This window comes from Hemiscyllium ocellatum, chromosome 19 (assembly GCF_020745735.1).
Source record: "Hemiscyllium ocellatum isolate sHemOce1 chromosome 19, sHemOce1.pat.X.cur, whole genome shotgun sequence".
NCBI classification, from domain to species: Eukaryota; Metazoa; Chordata; class Chondrichthyes; order Orectolobiformes; family Hemiscylliidae; genus Hemiscyllium; species Hemiscyllium ocellatum.
In genome coordinates, this window is record NC_083419.1 from 4,535,828 (window position 1) to 4,546,399 (window position 10,572).

The following is a 10,572-nucleotide window of genomic DNA, read 5'->3' on the forward strand; positions in this document are numbered from 1 at the left end:
TGTCTGTGGAGAGAGAAACTGGAGTTATCATTTCAAATCCAATCTTTGGAAGTCAGTTCTGAAAAGGAGTCATCTTGTGTCATACTGAACTTGAAACATTAACTGTTCCTCTCTGCGCAGACCCTGCCAAGCCTGCTGAGTTTCTCCAGCATTCTTTGCTTTTTCTTTCAGATTTCACAGCATTTTGCTTTCTAGCCAGAAGTACCATTATCTTGGTATCTAGTATTGCAGAATATGGGCAGCATGGTGGCTCAGCGGTTAGCACCAGCGCCTAAAAATGCCAGGGACTTGGGTTTGATCCCAGTCTCAGATGACTGTCTGTGTGGAGTTTGCACACACTCTCCCAATGTCTGCGTGGGTTTCCTCCCACAGTCCAAAGGTGTGCAGGTTGGGTGAATTAGCCATGCTAAATTGCCCGTCGTGTTCCGAGATGCATAGGTTAGGTGCATTGTTCAGGGGGAGATGTAGAATAATGGGTTGGCTGGGATACTAGTCAGAGGGGTGGTGTGGACTAGTCGGGCCAAAGGGCCTGTTTCCACACTGTAGGGATTCTAATTCTAACTTCAAGGTGGATCTTATTTGCTATAAGATCCCTGATTGGGGCAGTAAATGTGGGCCAATCAGGGAGCCCTGGCTGACTGATATAAACAGGGGATTCAGAGAGTCTCCCCTCTTCAGGTACTGACTCTGAGCTGTCCAATCACAGTCCCTGTACTGTACACATGCAAATAAAGGGTGACTTGGTGACGGAATATTGCCCCCTGTGCAGTTATTTCACAACAACAGTAAATTGTCATGAGAACCCATCTGGTAGACTAATGCCTTCAGGGAGGGAAATCAGACCCTTACCTGATCTGGCCTACACATGACTTAGACCGACAGCATTGTGGTTGATTCTTAAGTACCCTCAGAAATTCCCCTAGTAAGTCTCTAAGTTTCAGGGCAGTTAGAGATGGGCAGAGATTCAGAAAGGAGAAAGTGAGGACGGCAAATGCTGGAGATCAGAGTCAAGAGTGTGGTGCTGGAAAAGCACAGCAGGTCAGGCAGCATCCGAGGGGCAGGAGAATCAATGTTTCAGGTAAAACCCTCATTCCTGACGAAGGCCTTATGCCCGAAATGTCGATTCTCCTGCTCCTCAGATGCTGCCTGACCTGCTGTGCTTTTCCAGCACCACACTCTCAACAGAGATTCAGAAAGCTTGGGCCTTCAAATTTCACCTCTGGGGTGAAGTGCAGCACATGTGGCTGTACCCCAATGCCATATTGAGGGAATGCTGCACTGTCAGCGACGCTGCTTTTCAACTGATTTGATAAATTGACATTCTCTCTACCCTGTTAGAGCGCATCGTGTCATGGTGCTATTTGGAGAAATGTTGGGGGAGTCTTCCCGGTCACTGGACCCGAAACATTAACTCTGATTTCTCTCCTCAGACGCTGCCAGACCTGCAGAGTTTTTCCAGCCATTTCTGAATGTGTTTTCAACATCAGCATTTTTTGGGGCTTTTTTGCTGGGATGCATTTGGCCATTTTCACACTCTTGGTTGTGGAAGCTTGCTGTGCATGCATTGACTGTCTTGTTTCCACTAGTATATACACTGAACATGCTTCAAAAGACGTTGAGATATTTCAAGGGTTTGGAAAACACAATGGAAGTGCAACTCTTCCATCTTACACTCCTGTCTCAGTATCTTATAAAGGTTTCCAGTTTGCAAATGGTTATTTGTATCTACGCTGCTTAACATTGACTAGACCAAGTAAGTCATTCTATATGAAGTGTTTCTTGTAATTGACTAGTTCAGCAGGCTGTAGCTCAAGTGGTTTAGGATATTAAAACCATAACTTCCTAAGGTTTTTTTAAAATATAATGTTCTGACTGTTTTTAATGAGATTTATCAGAAAGTGACTGCAGCGTCCAAGGGTTAGACTATAAAGAGCGGTTACACCAACTAGGTTTATGTTCCCAGGAATATGGAAGAATGTTGGGATTGGGAATTCGATTGGGAATTTAACATTTTGCACAGAATTGACTGAGGTTGATGGGTAATTAGAAAGAAAGAGAGAACGAAAGGAAAAAAGAAAAAAGGAGGGAGCAATGTTTCCCACTGAAGGGGGATGTTTAGGGTCAGGGGTAACATTACAGTGAGTCAGTAGAAACATTAAAAAACAGTTCTTAGAACAGGATGGTCAAAGTGTGGAACCCTCTCTCATTTAAAAAAACTAATTCTTGCTCAATTTATTATTTTAAATCTGAGACTGATAGGGTTTTGTTTCAAGAATTTGAAGCCAAATGTATCGATGCAGCTGAGATATTGATCACTCCTAATCCCATTGTTTTCGGAACAAAGTTAAGGGACTGAATGGTCTTCTTCTGTTCTAATATTCCTGAACATATACTTGATTAGAACAGAACCGGAAGACCCTTTGGGGTTATGGTGCACATGTCTGGAAACAGTGCCAACTCACCCTGCGGATCTTCCTCATTGTTGAGTATCTTGTGACACTTACAAAGAATGAAAGTGTGTTTGTTTTTTATTCAGTCAGGACGTGGGTGTCACTGGCTGGTCCATTCCAAGTTCCCCTTGAGACGATAGCCATGAGCTATCTCCTTGACCCGCTGCAGTGTGTGGGGGTATGGGAACGCCCACAATGCTATAAAGACGGGAATTCCTGAATCCTGACCCAGTGACAGTGAAGAAATGGCAATATATTTCCAAATCAGGATAATGGGGAACTTGCAGGAGGTGGTGTTTCCATACATCTGCAGCCCTTGCCCTTATGATGGAAATGGTCATGGGGTTTGGAAGGTGCTGTCTGAGGATCTGTGGTGAATTTCTGCAGGGTATCTTCTAGATAGTGCACACTGCTGCTACTGAATGCTAGTGGTGGAGGGAGTAGATGTTTGTGGATGTGGTGCCAATCAAGCAGCTGCTTTGTCCTGGATGGTGTCAAGCTTCTCGAATGTTTTTGGAGCTGCACTCATCCATGGAGGTGGGGAGTATTCCATCACACTCCTGACTTGTGCCTTGTAGATGGTGGACAGGCTTTGGGGTGTTAGGAGGTGAGTTACTCACCACAGTATTCCTTGCCTCTGTTCTGCCCTGTCCAATTGTGTTTCTGGAAATCTATTGGTAATCCTTAGGATGTTGATAGGAGGGGATTCAGTGATGGTAACACCATTGACTGTCAAGGGGTGTGATTAGGTTCTGCCTTGAGATGGTCATGGCCTGAGATTTGTGTGGTGTGAATGTTCCTGGATCAATTGGAGAGTGAATGTGAAATGGCTGAGAAATTTACTACTAGAAAATATAAACTTTCGATAGTTTTTAAAAAAACACACATAAAATATAAATCCCAAAACCTGAAAGTTATGCGCTTGGACACTGGAATTTCTTTATCTTCATCCATGGTTTGAGGGAGTCACTGGCTGGCCCAGCATTTATTGCACAACCCGAGTTGAGGGCTAACCCCATTGCTGTGGGTTTGAAGTCACGTGTAGCCCAGACCAGGTAAGTATAGCAGCTTCCTTCCCTAACGGACATTAGTGAACCAGATGAGATTATTCATAGTGGTCACACGGTCAGCATTAGACTAGTTTTAATTTCAGATTTTTTTCATTATTAAATTCAATTTCACCATCTGCCTTTGAAGGATTCATTCCCATGTCCCCATAACATTAGCCTTGGATTATGTTCGAGTCTAATCCCATTGTTGCCACTCAACTGAAGTTAATCTATTAACCAGCAGGAGACAGGAAAAAGTGATAACCAGCAATGAGTCTAACTGGCAGGATGAGATTACTTGCATCCACCTACAATCTGTCTTTAAGCCTAAAACATTTACTGTATATTTATCTTTCTTTTTGTTGTGTATTTATTACTGACTTAGATGGTGGATAGAGAGGCACAAAATCAAATCTGTCAATGACGCCGTGATCAGCAACATAGAAGCACGAAACTACAAAGATATTAATAATTATTGCAAATGGGCAAAACTGTGGGAAACCTACTTCATTATGATCAAATGTAAGATTAAATTAACACTTTCCAATGAATATCCTTTTTATTGTCGTGTGTACTACAGCACAGAAGGATATGGGTCACAGTGAAAAGTCTTTACAATGGCTATCTCTAATGGTTCTATCTTACAGACAAGTACAATGGTACAAATCTTAAATACAGGAGAGGAATAAAAGGAAATGTATCACTTACATAGAAAGATAGTTATAATATCGTTAAAGAATTGACATTACACGCTGGTAAATGATTTCAATGAGCAGCAGCTTAGCAGGTGGTCAGCCCTCCCGCATCAAGACCCAGTCCAACAGCTGGCCCACTCCGCTCCAAGCCACAGACCGCTCCAAGGTAGGTCGCATTGCTCCAGAACTCATTCCCCTCGACCTGGTCCCCTCACACTGCACTGGGTCCCATTCCCCTCGCTCTGCACTGGGACCCATTCCCCTTGCGCTGTTCTGGGACCCATTCCCCTCACTCTGCACTGGAAGGCATTCCCCTCGCTCTGCACTGGGACCCATTCCCCTCACTCTGCAGTGGAACCCATTCCCCTCGCTCTGCACTGGGACCTATTCCACTCGCTCTGCACTGGGACCTATTCCACTCGCTCTGCACTGGGACACATTCCCTTCGCGCTGCACCAGGATACATTCCCCTTATTCTGCTCTGGGACCCATTCCTCTCCCTCCTCACTGAGCCTCATTCCCCTCCCTCTGCTCTGGGACCTATTCCCCTCAGTCTGCACTGGGACCTATTCCTCTCGCTCTGCACTGGGACCCATTCCCCTCGCTCTGTACTGGGACCTATTCCCCTCGCTCTGTACTGGGTGCCATTCCCTTCGGTCTGCACTGGGACCCATTCCCCTCGCTCTGTACTGGGACCCATTCCCCTCGCTCTGTACTGGGACCCATTCCCCTCGCCCTGCACTGGGACCTATTCCCCTCGCTCTGTACTGGGTGCCATTCCCCTCGCTCTGTACTGGGACCCATTCCCCTCGCTCTGCACTGGGACCCATTCCCCTCACTCTGCACTGGGACCCATTCCCCTCGCTCTGCACTGGGACCCATTCCCTTCACTCTGCACTGGGACCCATTCCCCTCACTCTGCACTGGGCCTCATTCTCCACCCGATGCACTGGGACCCATTCCCCTCGCTCTGCACTGGGACCCATTCCCCTCGCTCTGCACTGGGACCCATTCCCCTCACTCTGCACTGGGACCCATTCCCCTCGCTCTGCACTGGGACCCATTCCCCTCACTCTGCACTGGGACCCATTCCCCTCACTCTGCACTGGGACCCATTCCCTTCACTCTGCACTGGGATCCATTCCCCTCGCTCTGCACTGGGATCCATTCCCCTCGCTCTGCACTGAGACCCATTCCCTTCACTCTGCACTGGGATCCATTCCCCTCGCTCTGCACTGGGACCCATTCCCTTCACTCTGCTTTGGGACCCATTCCCCTCGCTCTGCTTTGGGACCCATTCCCCTCACTCTGCACTGGGACCCATTCCCTTCACTCTGCACTGGGATCCATTCCCCTCGCTCTGCACTGGGCCTCATTCTCCACCCGATGCTCTGGGACACATTCCCCTCGCTCTGCACTGGGACCCAATCCCCTCGCTCTGCACTGGGACCCATTCCCCTCACTCTGCACTGGGACCCATTCCCTTCACTCTGCACTGGGACCCATTCCCCTCGCTCTGCACTGGGCCTCATTCTCCACCTGATGCTCTGGGACACATTCCCCTCGCTCTGCACTGGGACCCATTCCCCTCGCTCTGCACTGGGACCCATTCCCCTCGCTCTGCACTGGGATCCATTACCCTCTCCCTGCACTGGGCCTATTCCCCTCACTCTGCACTGGGACCCATTCCCCTCTCCCTGTATTGGGGACCATTCCCCTTGCACTGCACTGGGACCATTCCCCTCACTCTGCATTGGGGACCATTCCCCTCGCTCTGCACTGGGGACCATTCCCTCGCTCTGCACTGGGACCCATTCCCCTCACTCTGCACTGGGCCTATTCCCCTCACTCTGCACTGGGACCCATTCCCCTCGCTCTGCACTGGGATGCATTCCTTTCGCTCTGCACTGGGATGCATTCCCCTCTCCCTGTATTGGGGACCATTCCCCTTGCTCTGCACTCAGAGAACAAAGAAAATTTATAACCTAGGAACGGGCCCTTCGGCCCTTCAAGCCTGAGTCAATCCAAATCCACTGTCTAAACCTGTCGCCCAATTCCTAAGCATTTGTGTCCCTCTGCCCCCCACCTACTCATGCATCTGTCCAGATGCATCTTAAATGAATCTACCATTCCTGCCTCTACCACCTCTGCTGACAACGCGTTCCAAACACCCACCACCCTCTGTGTGAAGTATTTGCCGCATGTATCCCCCTTAACCTTTTAACCTTTCACCTCTCGTTATTGAATCCTTCACCCTAGGAAAAAGTTTATCTCCATCTATGATTTGGAGATGCCGGTGTTGGACTGGGGTGTACAATGTTAAAAATCACGCAACACCAGGTTATAGTCCAACCGATTTAATTGGAAGCACGCTGTAAACTTTTGCTATAAATTTTGTGTCTGACAATTGTGTCCTCCAAAACCACCTGATGAAGGAGCAGTGCTCTAAAAGCTAGTGCTTCCAATTAAACCTGTTGGACTATAACCTGGTGTTGTGTGATTTTTATCTCTATCTACCCTGTCTATACCCGTCATGATTTTATAAACCTCAATCAGGTCCCCCCTCAATCTCCTTTTTTTCTAATGAAAACAATCTTAACCTACCTCTCTTCATAGCTAGCACTTTCCATACCAGGCAACATCCTTGTAAACCTTCTCTGCACCCTCTCCAAAGTGTCCATATCCTTTTGGTAATGTGGTGACCAGACTTGTACATAGTATTCTAAATGCAGCCAAACCAAAGTCTTGTACATCTTTAACATGACCTGCCAGCTCTTATACTCAATACCTCGCCCAATGAAGGCAAGCATACTATGTGCCTTCTTGATCACTCTATCCACCTGTGCAGTAACCTTCAGGGCACAATGGACCTGCACTCTCAGATCTCTCTGCCCATCAACTTTTCCCAAGGCTCTTCTTTTTACTGTATAGTTCGCTCTAGAATTAGACTTCCCAAAATGCATCACCTCACATTTGTCTGGACTGAACTCCATCTGTCACTTCTCTGCCCAACTCTCCAGTCTCTCTATATTCTCCTGTATTCTTTGACAGTCCCCTATGTTTTCTGCTACTCTACCAATCTTCGTGTCATCTGAAAACTTGCTGATTATACCAACAGTGCTCTCTTCCACATCATTTATGTATATTACAAACAACAGTGGCCCCAGCACTGACCCCTGTGGAACACCACTGGTCACCTTTCTCCATTTCGAGAAACTCCCTTCAACTACTACTCTCTGTCTCCTGTTGCTCAACCAGTTCTTTATCCACCTAGCTAGAACATCCTGTACACCATGTGACTTCACTTTCTCCATTAGTTTACCATGGGAAACCTTGTCAAACGCCCTACTAAAGTTCATGTATGTGACGTCTACAGCCCTTCCTTGATCTATCAACTTGGTCACTGCCTCAAAGAAATCTATTCTGTTGGTAAGGCACAATCTCCCCACACAAAACCATATTGCCTATCATTGATGAGCCCATTCTTTTCCAAATATAAATTGATTTTATCCCTCAGTACCTTCTCCAGCAACTTTCTCCAGGTCTGTAGTTACCTGGAATATCCCTTCTACCCTTCTTGTACAGGGGGACAACATGAGCAACCTTCCAGTCTTCCGGCACCTCACCTGTATTTAAGGATGCCATAAAGATATCTGTCAGGGCCCCAGCTATTTCCTCTCTCGCCTCCATCAGAACCTGGGATAGATCCCATCCGGTCCTGGGGATTTGTCCACCTTAATAACCTCTAGCCTACCCAACGCATCTTCCCTACTTATGTCAACGCGATCCAGACTAATCAAACTTCTGTCTCTGATCTCAACATTCATCATGTTCCTCTCCTCAGTGAACACTGATGCAAAGTAATCATTCAGAATCTCACTCATTCTCTCGGGTTCGACACACAGCCTTCCTTCCTTATCCTTTAGTGGACCAACCCTTTCTCTAGTTAACCGCTTGCTTCTTATGTAAGAATAAAAGGCTTTGGGATTCTCCTTAATTCTGTTCGCTAAAGCTATTTCATGACCCCTTTTAGTCCGCTTTATTCCTCATTTTAGACTGATCCTACTCTCACGATATGCCCCCAGGCCCCGTTCTGTTCTTAGCTGCCTGGACCTTATGTACACTTCCCTTTTCCTCTTGGCTAGTCGTACAATTTCTCCTGTCATCCACGGTTCATGAATCTTGTCCTTTCTATCCTTTGCCTTCAACGAGACATGCCTATCCTGCACTATCTTTAAATTATCTTTGAAAGCCTCCCACATCTCAAATGTGGCCTTCCCTTCAAATAGCTGTGTCCAATCCACATTTCCCAGCTCCTGCCTAATTTTGATATAATTGGCCTTGGCTCAATTTAATACTCTTCCCTTAGGACCACTCTCATCTTTATCTACGAGTATTCTAAACCTTGCAGAATTGTGGTCACTGTTCCCAAAGAAACCTCCCACCACAACTTCTACCACCTGTCCTGGCTCATTCCCCAGTACCAGGTCCAATATGGCCCCTTCCCTCATCGGACTATTGAGATACTCCTCTAGAAAACTCTTCTGGATGCTTCTTACAAATTCTACCCAATCCAGACCTCTGACGCTAAGTGTATCCCAGTCAATGTTGGGAAAATTAAAATCTCCCATCACCACTACCCTGTTGCCTCTACATCTTTCCATAATCTGTTTACCTATTTGTTCTTCTACCTCACGCTCACTGTTGGGAGGTCTGTAATACAGCCCCAATAATGTAACTGCACCCTTCTTATTTCTCAGCTCCACCCATAATGCCTCACTACCCAAGACCACCATAGTGTCCTCCTTTAGCACAGCCGTGATATCGTCCCTGACCAGCAATGCAACCCCACCTCCCACTTTTACTTCCCTCCCTAACTTGTCTGAAGCGTCTGTAACCTGGAACATTTAGTTGCCAATCATGCCCTTCCTTTAACCAAGTCTCTGTGATTGCAATAACGTCATACTCCCAGGCACCAATCCAAGCCCTACGTTCATCTGCCTTACACACTATACTCCTTGCATTAAAGTAGATGCACTTCGAGCCACCAGTTATTTTGCGTTCATCTGCTCTCTGCCTACTCTTCCCTTTATTAATGCTAACTTGATGATTCTTACAGTCTCCAGTTTCCACCTCACTGCCTACTAGCCTTTTCTTCTGCTTCCCAGTCCCCTGCCACATGAGTTTAAAACCTCCCCAGCAGCAGTAGCAAAAACCTACTCCAAGGACATTAGTTCCAGTCTGGTTCAGGTGCAGATCGTACAATTTGTAATAGTCCCATCTTCCCCAGAACCGGTCCCAATGTCCAACAAATCTGAACCCCTGCTTCCTACAAAATTCTCAAGCCATGTGTTCATCCTGCCTACTTTTTCATTTCTATGCTGGCTAGCACGTGGTAGTAATCCCGAGATCACTACCTTTGAGGTCCTCCTTATTAATCTCTCTTCTTACTCCCTGAATTCTGCTTTCAGGACATCATCTCGCTTTTTTTTTACTTATATCATTGGTGCCTATATACACCAAGACGACTGGCTGTTCACCCTCCCCTTTTAGAATGCTCTGCAGCCACTTGGTGACATCCCTGACCCGAGCACCTAGAAGGCAACATACCATTCGGGAGTCCTGTGTTTGGCCACAGAACCGCCTATCTACTCCCCTCACAATAGAATCCCCTATGACTTTGGCCCTACGAGTCTTTTTCCCGCCCTTCTGAACAGCAGTGCCTGCCATGGTGCCATGATCGTGGCAACTGCTGCCCTCCCCTGGTGAGCCATCTCCCCCAGCAGTATCCAAAACGGTATACCTGTTTTGGAGGGAGATGACCGCAGGGGACACCGGCACTGCCTTCCGACTCTTTTTCTGTCTTTTGGTCACCCATTCACTGTCTCCCTCAGCAACTCTAACCTGCGGTGTGACCAGTTCACTAAACGTGCTGTCCACGCCCTCCTCAGCATCGCGGATGCCCCACAGTGAGTCCATCCACAGCTCCAGAGCCGTCATGCAGTCAAACAAGAGCTGCAGCTGGACTCACTTTGTGCAAGTGTAAGAGTCAGGATCGTCAGACACGTCCTTGAGATCCCACATCAAGCAAGAGGCACATGCCACGAGTCTGAGTTCCCCTGTCATTGTAAGCCTTAGCTTTATATTAACTAACTAGCACAGACCTATTCCCCTCGTCCTACTCCAGGATCCATTCCATTCACTCTGCACTGGGACGCATTCCCCTCGCTCTGCACTGGGACCCATTCCCCTCGCTCTGCACTGAGACCCATTCCCCTCGCTCTGCACTGAGACCCATTCCCCTCGCTCTGCACTGGGGCCCATTCCCCTCGCTCTACACTGGGACCCATTCCCCTCGCTCTACACTGAGACCCATTC